Source organism: Acomys russatus, chromosome 7 (genome assembly GCF_903995435.1).
Source record: "Acomys russatus chromosome 7, mAcoRus1.1, whole genome shotgun sequence".
NCBI classification, from domain to species: domain Eukaryota; kingdom Metazoa; phylum Chordata; class Mammalia; order Rodentia; family Muridae; genus Acomys; species Acomys russatus.
Genome location: NC_067143.1, coordinates 50,474,833 through 50,489,224, shown reverse-complemented (window position 1 = coordinate 50,489,224; position 14,392 = coordinate 50,474,833).

Here is a 14,392-nt window from a genome sequence, read left to right as displayed (position 1 = left end):
CTTTCTGGGCTGACCTCAGAATGGTACTAAATCCAGCAGCTGGCGTCTACTGGAGGAAGGCCTGGCTGTGGGAAAGGGGAATTCTCACGGGTTCTGTAGGTCAGGGCACTCTGTGTGAATCGGAGGGACAGTTTGCCTTTTCTGTTACAAAGTGGTTTCCAACCAAACACAGCAGAATGGACAGAAAAAACGCAGACAAGACCAAATCAAAGACTTGTCTCCAAGACAACTCGGCCACGCCCATCCAAAGGCTCAGGGTGCTAAATGGCATTGAAAGGTCAGATGACTATCCTGTGTTAAAGGTGACATTAGACGTCTCCAGGGATGGGGAGGGTGATGGGGAGAAGAGTAGCAGGGGCATTTAGTGAAAGGTTTAGTGTCTTAGTTATTGTCCTATTGGGTAAAGAGACACTGTGGCCAAGGCATCTCTTCTAAGAGAAAGCACTTAACTGGGGCCCTTGCTTACAGTTACAGATGGTTAGTTCATGGTTGCCATGGCAGGAAGCAGATGGGCATGGCACTGGAGCGATAGCTGAGAGCTTTGTATCTGGATCCGCAGGCAGAAGGCAAAAAGAGAGATACTGGACCTGGCGTGGGGCTTTAAAACTATAAAGCACAACCCTAGCGAGACCCCTCCTCCAACAAGACCACACCTCTCAACTCTTCCCAAACAGTTACACTCACTGGGGACCAAGTGTTCAAACATATGGGCCTGTGGGAGCTATTTTCATCTGAACCACCACATTTAGATAATTGTATTACTATCAATGTTAAGTTTCTCTAGTATATAAATGGTCATCTTTCCCCCACCCCTTGGGAAATACACTAAAATCTTTAGGGACATTAATTGTGCCACTTACTTTCAGATAGTTCGGGGGGGGGGGAGGGAATGTGTATGTAGAGTGACAGTCAGTGACAAAATGCCAACAGTTGCTAAGAACTGAATACAGGGAAACTGTGGGAGGGTTTGTTGTATTATTCTTGCATTTCCTCCACAAGTTTGAAATTCTTTCAAAAGTCAAGGGAGAAGTATGTTTGATGACTCAAAGTTTATTGAAATTCCTAAGGCAACACTGATCTACTTGTGATAACATTTATTTAAAAACTGGCTTAGAAGAGCAAATTGTATGCCTAGTCAGGACAGTCACTTAACATTTTAAAACTAAAAGTAAATTTTTACAATTTGAAAAGGTTTAAAAAGAAAATCCCAGGACAACCCAAGCCGAATCTCTAGGAGAAAAGGTTTACAAGGGACTTATCTGACAAAGGACCATGACACAAACATACACAAACAGCTCTTAAATGCTTATGAGTAAACAACGCGCCAGGTGTGGTGGTGCGTGTCTGTAACCCAAGCCCCCAGGAGTCCAGGTCACAGACGCGGGAACAAACAAATATGCCAGAACTAAAGCACTATAAAGAGTGAAGTTTACCACCTGTAACCGTTGCTCAGCTGAGCAAATGAACTGGCATCGATCACTCTTCCTGGGGTTTTGCCCATGGTGACTCTCAGCCTGGCCATCACTGAGGCATGGAGAGCACAGGCCTGGCCCTGCTGTCTCTCCCTTATCTTGCCTGCATCCTTGCAGTGGTCTCAGGGTTGGGTAGGAATCTGGGGAGGAAAGGACAAGAGGTAAGTCCACACAGAGTGGACTGCAGTGAGACCCCTCTGGGTGGCATAGGCCCCTAACTCTGGTCTGCTCTCAAGACACAGGCATCTTCCCTTTGGATGTGCTACATTGGTGCCCTGGCTTGTGTCACATACCTCGTGGCTGACACTTGTACTTGCCCTGTGCAAATGATCAGTTTTACATAAGTTCATCCCAAACATTACACCATCAGTAATCATTTAAAAGTAGAAAGAGCCTTAAAGAGCCAACAGTTGGGAATTGACATAATTCGCTGTGGAATAACTGTCTATATGGGAGAAATTCTGCCAGATGTGCAACATGATACTGATATAGAGTCTATTTGTTGACAGAGGAAGATGATCAAAGACAGTGTCTTAAGGAAGGAAAAACTGCTGCTGCTCAGTTTGAAGGCACAGTCTCTCATGGAATCTCTCTTTCCTCTTGGTTGTATCTCAACATGTATGCTCTCAGTTACTGCTCCAGCACCATGCCTGCCTGCCCACCTGCCCGCCCACCTGCCCACCCACCTGCCCACCCACCTGCCCACCATCCTCTCAGAAGTGAGCATGGACTCTGACCCTCTGCAAACATAAGCCCTAAATTAAACTGTTATAAGTTGCTCTGGTCATGCTGTTTTGTCGCAGCAATAGAAAAGTCAGCTAACCCTGGTGTAAACAAAGATCCCAGTTTTGGTCAAATCATGTATTAGTTATGAGTTGCAGAATGTTAAGTGGGGCTTTTTGTATATGTTACGGTTTGAGTTTAAAGTGTCCTCCACAGGCTCATGTTTTCAACGCTGGATCTCCAGTTGGTGGCACTGTTTTGAGAGGCTTTGGGAGGCAGGGTCTTGCTGGGAGGAAGGTTGCTGGCTGTTGGTCCTTGGGAATATAGTATCTAGGGCCCATTTCTATGGGAGCAGCCTCCACCACACACTCACCACCATGAACTGATTTCCTGGCCTTCCCCGCCTTTCCTGCCCTGATGGGCTGAAGCCACGACCAAAAATAAGTCCCTTCTCCCCATAGCCTGGATCTGTTGGGCATTCCATCACAGCTTTGCAAAGGAAACTTAGATTGCATCTTGGCATCATGGCTGTGCAGAGCCTCAAAAGCAATTCCACAGTCCAGCAGGACATAGCAGCCTGTGGCGCCCTCTTGTCATCACTCACCTTCAGCCCCAGGCAGGCCCTGGATAGAGAGGAAGCCAAGCAAGTGTCAGGCCTTCTGGAAAGAGAGTCATCTCTGGACTATAGTTCATCTGTCAGAACTCAGAGGATTCAGAGATGTCTCCTCCCTGGGAAAGCCTACTGACCAAAGGTGGGTGGGAGCTTTCGCTGGTGGTGACATGCACAGGGGAGGATGAGGTGAGCGTGGCCTCTTCATCTTTAGACCTTTAAAGCTAGAGTGCTGTGTGTGGCCACACAGGGCACCAGCCCAGCTGAAGGATACCGGCCCCTCCAGAGAGGGGCCTCCTACAGAGGGCTCCTCAGCCCTCTGCCCCAGGAGGAAAGAGAGATTCCATGATAGACTGTGCCTTCAAACTGAGCAGCAGCAGTTTTTCCTTCCTTAAGACACTGTCTTTGATCATCTTCCTGTGTCAACAAATAGACTCTATATCAGTATCATGTTGCACATCTGGCAGAATTTCTCCCATATAGACAGTTATTCCGCAGCGAATTATGTCAATTCCCAACTGTTGGCTCTTTAAGGCTCTTTCTACTTTTAAATGATTACTGATGGTGTAATGTTTGGGATGAACTTATGCAAAACTCATCATTTGCACAGGGCATTTCCAAAGGCCTGAGAAGGATCTAACAGTTTTAGACTCTTGTTTTGCATTCTTTGTGTTAAAGGAGCCCTTCTAAATTATATAAACACCAGGCTCCAAAAATCCTGGATGTGTTCATTGGCTATGATAAACATTCTCACACTCTTTTTTTTGGGGGGCTGCTTTTGTATTTCCTTAGGACCAATTCCTAGAGATGGAATTGCTGGGTCAAAGCAGACACACATTTTTAAAATTCTTGAACATATCACCAAAGGGGCCTGCAGACAGGGTAACTGAATATACATCGCAGGCCAAATGAAGATGGTGTGGCTCCGACCTGCCTGTGTTTTCCCTGTGACTGTGGCTCTCGGTGTTGTCATTGCTGTTATTGGTACTTCTGAAGGAAGGACTGTGACCTGAGAGGTCCATGGTCTGTGAACTTGGATGAGAAGAAAACAAACCCTGAGCCTTGTTTTTTCCCACCGTGAGCCTCTCCTTGACATGTAGCTGTTCCCGCTCCTTGACTATGGGGCACAATACATAAAAGAGTGTCATCAGCTCCTGCCACAGGCAGAAATCAGGCTTTCTGAACCTTGTCAGAGCTCAAAACAACTTTCCTTCCTCGGGGCCTCAAAAGCACACATTAATACATGTGTGGTATTTTGTAATATGCTAATGAGAACTTGTGAAAATGCAGTGCGGTTTTAAAAAATAAAACATTTTGACAACAGCATTCAGCAGATCTGATTCCCTATAGAATCTTTTGTCTCTTTTATGAGTCAAAAACCTTATTCTGAAAAGAGGTCTGTCTGTCCATATGCTTTACCAGACTGCCAAGGAGACAGGGCACAGTCAAGTTCGGAGTGCTTACTGACTGGTGGCCTGCCATTTCTTTAATACTGGTGCGTGACATGGAAGGAGAGCAAGGGACCCTTCCGAAGGCCACACCAGAGCCATGCTCTGTGTCAGATGCCGGGGACTGGAGGAGACAGAATGACCCCTGCCCTCGAGGAACTCACAGGCTAGCTTCTGCCACACAGCATTCCATGAGCCCAGATTATACAGTGTCTTAAAAATCGGAACTTGGGAGATGGCTAAGTCAGTAAAGTGCTTGATATAGAAGCATGGTGACCTGAGTTTATGTCCCTAAACCACGTAAAAAACAAAACAAAACAACAACAACACAGGCCTGGGGAGATGGCTCAGAGGTTAAGAGCACTGTCTGTTCTTCCAAAGGTCCTGAGTTCAATTCCCAGCAACCACATGGTGGCTCACAACCATCTACAATGACATCTGGTACCCTCTTCTGTCAGGCAGGCACACACGAGAGCAGAATGTGTATAAATAATAAATAAACAAATATTTAAAAAAAAAAACCCAAAACAACAAAAAAAGCCAGGTGTGGTAGTGTGTGCCTGAAATCTAAGTAATGGGGAGACAGAGATAAGAGGACCCCAGGGCCTCACAGGTCAGCCATCATAGCCGAGTCAGCAAGCTCAAGGTTCAGTGAGAGATCCTGTCTCAAAAAACATGGTGGAAGGCTGGTGAGATGGCTCAGAGGGTAAAGGCATGAGCTGCACACCTCTAGTGACCCGAGTTTCCTCTCTGGGACCCATGAAAAGCTAAAAGGAGAGAAACAGTTTTACAGAGTTGTCTCCTGTCCTCTGCAAGTGCTATGTGCTCCCCATACATATACACATTACACACACACACACACACACACACATGCACGCACGTGCACGCCCACACACACACTACTAAACATATTAAATAAAGTAACAGCAAAAGATGATTGTTTTCTTTTTACTCTTTAACAGAAGATAATTCCAAGCAAAATAAGAATAAACATGACTGAGGTGGTCTGAATGAAAATGACCCCCATTGGCTCATAGGGAGTGGCACTATTAGGGGGTGTGGCTTTGTTGAAGTGGGTGTGGCTTGTTGGAGGAAGTGTGTCACTGGGGGGGGATTGGGCTTTGAGGTTTCAGAAGGTCTAGTCAGGCCCTGGCTCACTTGCTGGGCCTGCTGCCTACCCATCCAGATGTGGGACTCTCAGCTCCCTCTCTAGAGCCATGTCTGCTGCCATGCTTCCTGCCATGATGACAACGGACTGAACCTCTGAACTCTAAGCCAGCCCCACTTTTTTTCCTTTATAAAAAAACTGTGGTCATGGTGTCTCTTCCCAGCAATAACACCCTAAGACAGCGGAGAACAACAGAGGAAGACACTTGCCAGCCTTTGCTTTTGACATGCCTGTGAGAGTGCACATGCACGGCGCAAAGACAAGCCCAGATTTTCATATGTTCCCATGTGAAACAACTCCTCTAGGTTTTTAAGTTCTTAAATATCATAAACCATTCGAAATTGTATAAATGTTTATGTGGCCCAAATGAAGCACAACTAGAGGCTAAGTATGACCCAAAGACATGTTCCTACTAAGCAGGGAGACTGGGGCCTTGGGAAGGAGGAGACGGAGAAGGAGAGATCCGTGGTGCTGGCTGGGAAAGAACAGAGGATGCTGCAAGTGGGTGCCACCTGGGGGGAGTGTCATATGCTCACACAGGCACTTAAATGGCTGAGTACAAGAAGGCTCAGGGGCTTCTCGCAAAGAAATAAATGACAAACAGAAATATAAAAAGTTATAAAATTTAACGACAAAGTTCTTGGTATAAGAATAAAAAAATCAATAATTTAAAGATTTTTGACAATAAATACATAGTCGGGCATTTGTAATGTTTGCAAATTTATAAATGTTTATAAATTCATTTGTAACACTGGAAAAGTTTAAATGCTAAGAAGTAAGTTGAACAAGGGCGAGCCTACTCAAAGAAAGCTGTGTGTGCAGGGCGCGGTGGCACACGCCTTTAATCCCAGCACTCGGGAGGCAGAGGCAGGTGGATTCACTGTGAGTTCGAAGCCAGCCTGGTCTACAAAGTGAGTTCCAGACAGGCAAGGCTACACAGAGAACCCCTGTCTTGAAAAACCAAAAAGGAAAAGAGAAAGAAAGAGAAAGCTGTGTGTGATCCAGGTGTGGTAGCAATGTCTAAATTCCAGAACGTGGGAGTTTGGCAGCAGATAGATGAGGAGTTCAGCATCGTCCTCAGCTAAATAGAGAGCTTGAGGCTAGCCTGGGCTACAAGAGACCCTGCCTCAAAGCAAGCAACAAACCAGCAATAGAAGAAAGAAAAATGGAAGAATAGACCTCAAAATATTTCTAAAAGTAATTCCTAAGAGAGCACGAGCCCGCGGCTTCTGTGGAAAAAGAGATTCCCACAGATCGCAGAGTTAGTGGAGATAACACTATCAAGAGAACCTGCCTTGCAGGTACCAAAACAAACCAAAACCAGTCACCAGGGAGCCGCTATAGGAACAATTCAGTGAGACAGACCAGAATTCAGAGAGATCCCAAATGCATATCAGAATGTAAGTATCTGACAAGAGTGACCTGTTCATTTCAATAAATTAATCTGAAAGCAAATAGACTTTAATGTCTGTCCAACTCATAAGTAGAGATCTATTTCAGGTTACTTAAAACTTAAATGTGGGGCCAGTGAGACAGTTCAGTGGGTAAACTGCTTGCTGTACACGACCTGAGTTCCATCTCCAGACCCTTCAGTGGAAGTCAAGAACCAGCCAAACTATAGCAAGTTACCAAGAAGAGACTTGATATTCTAAGAGCATCTATAGGGGGAGGAGGTCTCCCTCAGTCACAGACATAGGGGAGGGGAGAAGGAGAGAAATGGGAGGGAGGGAAGAATGGGAGGAAACAGGGGAAGGGCTAACAATTGAGATGTAATATGAATAAATTAATAAAATTAAAGAATGAAAAAAAAAAAAAAAAGAACCAACCAAACCTTGAGGGTTATCATCACCATCATCTTCATCATCACCACCATCACCACCATCACATCATCATCATCATCAAACCATCTTCATTAACAGGGGAGAGCAGGAACTTAGTTCCTCACTACCACAAATCATGCAGACAAGTTTCCCACATCTGGGGAGGGGGGGGAGGGGGCAGGGGGTTTCAGGAGTCAGGATATCTGAAATACAATAGATGAGCCTCCATGACCACAGCTTCTCCCCTGCTAGGTAAGTATTCCCAGATATCTTAATAAGGTCACCTAACTAAGACCCGCAAGGACAACAGGTGGCAACAACGACAATGACAACACTAGCATTCCAACGTGGCTATGTCTATCAAGGTACCATCCCTAGATGAAGAGCTACAGTCAATTAATGGCTGCTAAGAGAGGAAGAATCGAATCAAGTCTTCTCCAGGGATGAGGCCCCAGATAGGTTACACAGTTCCAAGTGGTCAGCCATAAATGAATACACATATGAGCAACACTAAATGGACCCAGCAGGTTATATTTATGTATATGTGCACATATATGCATAGCAATAATGTCACAGGACAAGTCATAAGCTTGTGAGGAGTTGGAAGAAAAAAAAAAAAAGAGTCCATCAATAATGAATGGCTAAATAAATCAAGAAAATTAACACTGGAATACCAGGAGCTCCAAAAAACAAATAGAGCTTCAGTAGTTTATTTGGGGGGAGTTTTCAAAATATAGTTAAAAAATTTTAAGGTACAGGAGACTATGCAGACTACAGTCCTATTTTATAATAAAAATCTCTAACATATACATATTTGTATTGGCATAGTTTGTTTTTTGTCAACAGTGACTCAGTCCTGGGGAAAACACGCAAAGGGCCTAACAGAAGGATGTAAGCTGGTGGAACAGGTTGACACGAATGATGTGAAGAGACCAGAAGCTAAGTCCATTCTGGAAAAATAATAAGAATAGTAATATTTATGAAAACTAAGCACCTTTGGAATTGAGCGTCCTCACTCCTGCCTGCACAGTGCTGGAATCCCAGAACACATACCCCTGGCCCCATCTCAATCACAAATGTTTTTGTTTTTGTTTTTTAATCATTCCAGAAATGCGACCAAAGAACTCTGGGGAATGGCAGGCAGTGTCTCAGAGGCCACTGCCTTCAGTGCAGAGCCCGGGGCCTTGGGGGTCCATGGCTCAGTCTCTGTCCTCTGAAGATGTTTAGGTAAATATAAGGGGATAATTCTCAAAGTCTCTCAGTTTATATCCTCCTCCATCTCAGCCATGATCATCAGGTCCTCAGAGAGGAGTCTCATGGGTCCCACCCTGTCACAGCTCATCACAAATAGACATTGTTTTTTTAATGTGTTCATGAGAGCGAAAGAGAGAGCAAGAGAGCAAAAAAAGCAAGAGAGAGGGGGTTAGGGGAAAGGGAAGAGAGGGAGAGGGAGGGGGAGGGGGAGATTGTTTATTTCTTAATGAGAAAGGCCTCAGAGTCCTCATGGCTCCAGACATGCCTCCTGCTGTCAGTGACTTACTTATCCACTTATTTGGTCCCCTTTTCTCTGATTCACACCTTTATTTGTTCCTTCAACTCAGTCTCTAAATCATTCCAAAAACACGGTGCTGCTGCAGGTCAGTGGCTTTCTCTGAGTCTTCTACTTTGTATTTTGTGCTTTAGGGAAGGAGGGTTGGACACAAGACAGAATCCTGGGACTGCATCCACTACTTGGGAAGGCGGAGCTGAGCAAGTTGGAAGCTCTCCTGCCGTAGAGAGAAAAGTCCAGAATGCTGGGCGATGCTGAAGGACCAGAGAGCTCAGGGAAGAAACCCCACAGTGCGTTGGCTGGCCAGCAGCCAGATGGGGCTGGACTTTGGCTCCTACCTTCGACCTCTCTGCTTCACACTGACATCCTGCTGTCCCTGCAGGCAGCTCAGATGCCTTCCAAGCCCACCTCATCCCTCCAGCTGTGAGGCCTGTGCCTAACTGCAAACACTCTGAGAGCTTGCGACACCTCCCTCACCTCTGACAGCTTCCCAGCTTGTGCTGCAGCCTGTGTCTTCTCTCCTCTCACAGCAGAGGCTTTATCAAACTGTCCCCCGGTTCCCCGAGGACGCAGCACCCAGAACCTGGAGCATCTTCAAGCACGCAGGCATTACAAATAACCATGTTTATGAGCGAGCCCATTATATAGATGGAGAAACGGAGATGCAACCGTGCAATCTGCCCTCACTTCCGGAGCATAGACGGGGAGGGGGGCGGGGAGCGGAGAGCCCAAAAGCAAGAGTGGCTCCAGACCTGAGCCGGATTTCACAGAGAGAGTTCTCCCCAGGCCTTATGGGAGATGTGAGGTGGGAGCTGTGGGGAATCGGGTGGGAACTGGGTCCTGAGAACCAGCTGGCTCGACAGACTTGAGGTTGGGATAGCCAAGTTCAGGGAAAGCGCAGCTGGGGGAGGAGCCAGGCTGTTTATTATGCTTGGTCTGGACTCCAAACAGAGCTGATGATGGAGGAGCCACTCTGGTTCCTATAAACAGCTCGGCCCTCCCTCCTTCCAAGCTCTAACCCTCCTGTTCTCAGCACAACTGTTTCTAGGGAGATAGAGGTGGCGGTGGGGTGGGGAGACAGGGATGAGAAGACTGGGAGGGCAGAGAATGGAAGGACAAAGATAAGACAGAGTTCTCAAGGCCCCGGGGGAGACTGAGGACAGCGGAGGCTAGGCAGCGAGAGAGTATGCATATGGGCTGTTGCCGCCCCTGGACCGTCCACATCGAGCTGCCCTCTGCCCTCTCTGGATCCCCTGGGTCTGTCTGAGTTTAAGGCTGGTCTTAAGCCCGAGAGTTCATAAGTCCTGGAGGGCAGGACCCATTAATTTGGGAAATCTTTTCTGAGCTCACAGTCGCTGGGGAGGCACAGAGGATTCTGGGTAGGAATTTTCCCCTCAGGGCTCTTAATTCTGGTTCGTGGACCAGAGGATGGACACTCCATGCTAGGGGCTGAGGGTTCCCACAGGGATACAGGCAACAGGAGGAAGAGGTCCAGACCTCCTTAGAAGAGATGGGCCATTCAAACAAGAGCAGCAGAAATGTGTGGATGAGTCAGGGTGGGTAGGCCAATCCTAGTGGAAGAGGGAAAGGTCAGACTCTGGGGCTGCCAATGGTTAAGACCACTAGCTCATTGCTGGGCACGGTAGCACACGGCTGTCATCCCCAGTACTTGGGAGGAGGACACAGGATGACCAGGAGCTCAAGGTCGTTCTCAGCTACCTAGTAAACTCAAGGGCAGCATGAACCACAGGACACCCTGAGTCCAAACACAGAAGAAGAAGCAGGCAAGGTGGCTCAGTGGGGGTGGGTGGGGGGGAGCATTTGCTGCCAAGCTTGACAATCTGAGTTTTGAGCCTTGACAGCAACAGTGGCCGAAGGAGGGGACAAGTTGTACTCTGACCTTCATGCACAGAGGCAAATAAATAAAACCAAACCAAAGCAACAACAGAAACCAATAAGAAAAAAAAGAAATCACTGGCTTCAGAGCACAAAGAGCCTGGGTTTAGGGCTCAGCTCTAGAATCCCAAGATACAATAGAAATCTCTTCAATAAGGTCTATTGATGCTCAGGGAGGGCTTAGCTTAGTAATAGTCAATAAATGGGGCAGTGGGGGAGGGGGCAGCAGGTATCTGCTTCCCAGGGTCCTGCAGGCTACCTGGAGAACAGGGGTGACCCAGGTCCCTGGATCAGGTGGACTGAGATGGTGGGGCAGCTGAAGGGGGAGCACAGGGACCCTCGAAGATTGGGGCACCACAAGAGCCTACTGACCTGGATGAGTTGAGGATGACACTCCAGGTAGCCTATGACAGGGCACATGAGGGCCTCTCTCTCTGCCTAGAGAGAAAACTCAGTAAACCGGATGTTCTGATGACCTAGTTGGCAGCTATGTCCGTGTTTCACTGAAAACAGGAATTTCTGCCTCACTGGGGGCCAGGGGTGGGGGTGGGTCTTGGCCAGGTGAACAGGCTTTGCTGTTTGCCAGGAAAAGAGGTCAGTGGCTTGGTAGGGTCCTGGACCAGCTTGCCTTTGCTGAGCCCCTACTGTGTACCTTCACATCCCCAGCGCTGTTCCATGAAATAGGAAGTTCAGTTTCCCCTCTGGAGAAAGAGAGCAGGGAGCAGGACCGTCAGTGAGAGGTTGAAGACAGAGACGGCATCTGGAGAAATGTTTAGGAAAAGGCAAAGTCATCCATCCAGGGAGGACCCAGTGGCCACTTCAGCTGTGGAGATGCGTCCAGGATACTTGGAGGTTACTGCAGGGTGTGTGTGTGTGTGTGTGTGTGTGTGTGTGTGTGTGTGTGTGTGTGTGTGTAGTGGGGGCAGGCTGGAGTGGAAGACTGATACTCGCAGAGGGTACGGCCTAGTTGTTGAGGTGCTGAGCTGGGCCCAGAGACCAGCTCCAAGGGCTGCAATTCAAGGAGCCAGACAAAGGTGGGGACTGCTGGCCACCTCCAGATTCCATTTCTTCCTCTTGCTCAGTTGCTCTTGACGCCCTCGCCCTCGCCATGTCTGCCCTGGACAGGGCAGCTCCTCTCCCTCCCTCAACCCTCTCTTTTGTGGGGCTGGGATACTGTGGAACCCGGAGGAGGCAGCCTGGAGCACGAGTGAGATCCAGGTGTGTCCAAACCCCCCGGAAAAAAAAATCCCTCTCGTCCTGAGACCAGCAGGTGTAGGACTTCTCCCTCCCTGTCCTGGGCCTGTGTGGAAGTCCCTCCCACCTTTGCCCACACCAGAGGAGGCCATGCAGTCACAGTCAGGTTAAACTACCTCTCTCCTTATAAGGGAATGTCTGGCAAGCACCTGGAATTCCTCTTTGTGCGTGTAAATAAGGCGTTCTCAGCACCTTAGCCTTGGCCAATGCTGTACACTCACTCTGAAAGCCTCTACCCACTCCCAGCGGAGCTGCTCACTGAAGCCTGCCTTCCAAGAGTCTGTCCATCCACCGCCTGGGGTCTCTCTATTCCCTTGGCTATTCCTACCTTGCTGCCTCTCTCAGGCCACCAGCATTTGACAAGTTGGGGGGGGGGGGACGGAGTGGGAAGGAACACTCCTGAATTCTCTAGGCCTTAGGAGACCCTCTGGTTGGGGGTGCCTCTGGATGTCTCCATAGGAGCAGTTGTAGGGGCTGATGAACCATCATTCCCCGGGCGGCTGGAGGATGAGGAGCAAATGGAGGGGCTGGGAACCGAGACGCTTGAGAGGGAGGGACACACCTTCATGCGTGGAGTTAACATGGCCGAGGGTGAGGTGAGGGGCCATGGTGTCTGGGGACAAAGACATGAGGTCTAAAAGCATGAAGATCTTGTAAGGAAGCCCTGGGAAGCCTCAGCTAAGGCAGGGGTGGGGTACGCCCCAGGAGAGGAGGGGCGGGGAGGGGATCTGCCATGGAAAGTGAGGGAAGGAGAGATGGGAAAGTGGAACATGAGTCTCTTACTGGTTTTATGGTGTGGGAGGGTGAGCCCGGAGAAAGGTGGGGGGGGACGTGTAGCTGCAGACAGGTGGGAAGAAGCAGTCACTAACTTCTCAGAATTAGGGTGGGGCATCGTCTGTGCTGTTGGGTATGATGAGGCCATGATCAGCTGAGGCCCAAACCCCAAAGCTTTAGCGTCTTCTCAGACGCCTCAGGAGGAACGAAAGCCCCTGATGGGAAAAGAAAGGTCCAGGATTCAAGTGCACACAATGGTATAGGGTGCTTGAAGCAAGCAGGCTGGCAGGCCACAGTTTCTCCAAAATTATACTTTAATACATTCATGTGAGTTATACAAAGAGCTGGTCCCAGGGCCTGGCAGCGGCCAGTCCTGGGGAGTGACAGCAGCATAATATAGTGTTTTCAGAGCTCAGGTGTGTGGGGAGTGGGGGTGAGGGACCATGCCTCAGCCTCCAGGCCGAGACAGAGTGCTGTGTGGGGTAGCACCGAGTCCACACTTGCTGCCCCAGTGAGGGTTCTAGCCCTGGATTTGTCATTGGTGCTCTGAGCCTTTAACCTTCTCGGGGCCTCAGTTTCCCTTGCCTGTAAAATGGGGCAGAGAGAGAGAATGGCATTTTCATCTTCTTATATATTGCCAAGTGCCCAGGCAGACAGTGGGGTGAGCACTGGGGAGCTGATGAAGCAGGTTCTGGAACTGGGCCCAGGGCTCCCTTTCCTCCCTGCAGCCCATGGACCTGGAGAACAAGAGGAGAGTCTGAGGGAGGAGGGGCGGTCTTCCTTCTTTTCCATGTGTGGTGAAGATAGGCACAAGAGCTGCCTTCGCCTTGGGCGGTGACTGCTAGGAGCAGGGAAAACACACAGACACAGCTGCTGAGCGTCTAGCTCGGGGCCTTCAGCACGCAAAGCTCTACCCCGGCGCAGCAGTCCAGCTGTTCTCCCCCCCATAGCCTCGGCCAGTGACTGCTGTGGTTCTGAGCGTGGCCTTAAACCTCAGTATCCCTATCTGTCCAATGAGGAGGTTTCACTCAATGATTGTGTCAGACTCCAGGAGTGAGACTGTGGGAGGGAGAAGAGAAAGGGAGAATTCATACTGGTCTGCAAATGAATGAGGGGCATGGAGGCAGAAAAGGAGAGGGTCTGTGGGGGCCTGTCTGAGAGGAGGGAAATGGGAGGATGTGGGGCTGACTCATTTTTGACTTTGGCATCTCTCTCAGGCACGAGGCTCTCAAAGGGAATGTAGGAACCTTGGTGTTTTGTTTTGTTTGTTTTTGTTTTTCCTCCTTCTTCTCCTTCTTCTTGTGCCTAACCCAGATAACATAGAAACCTCTGAGACTTGGCTTGGATTTGCCTCTGCAGCTGCTAAGCTGAGTGCAAAATAGAACCAGATAGCAGAGGCTCTCCCTCTTGGCTCAAAAGCCAGGGTGGAGCTGGAATGGAAGGAGGCCTGAGCTGGGGGCTGGAGATCCCGGCAGCACTGGGGTGAGTGTGTAGAAGAGTAGACTGGAGGGAATGGCCTGTCCAAGGCAGGACCCAGACCAGCCTGGGCCTGAGTGGAAGCCTAGGTGACCACACTTTAAGCTGGTCCAGCTGGAGCTGTGGAATCTGGTCCAGGAGCCCCGATTCCAAACCTCCGAGGGAGGTGCTGCATCTCTCTTCCGGTCACAAGTTCTTCATT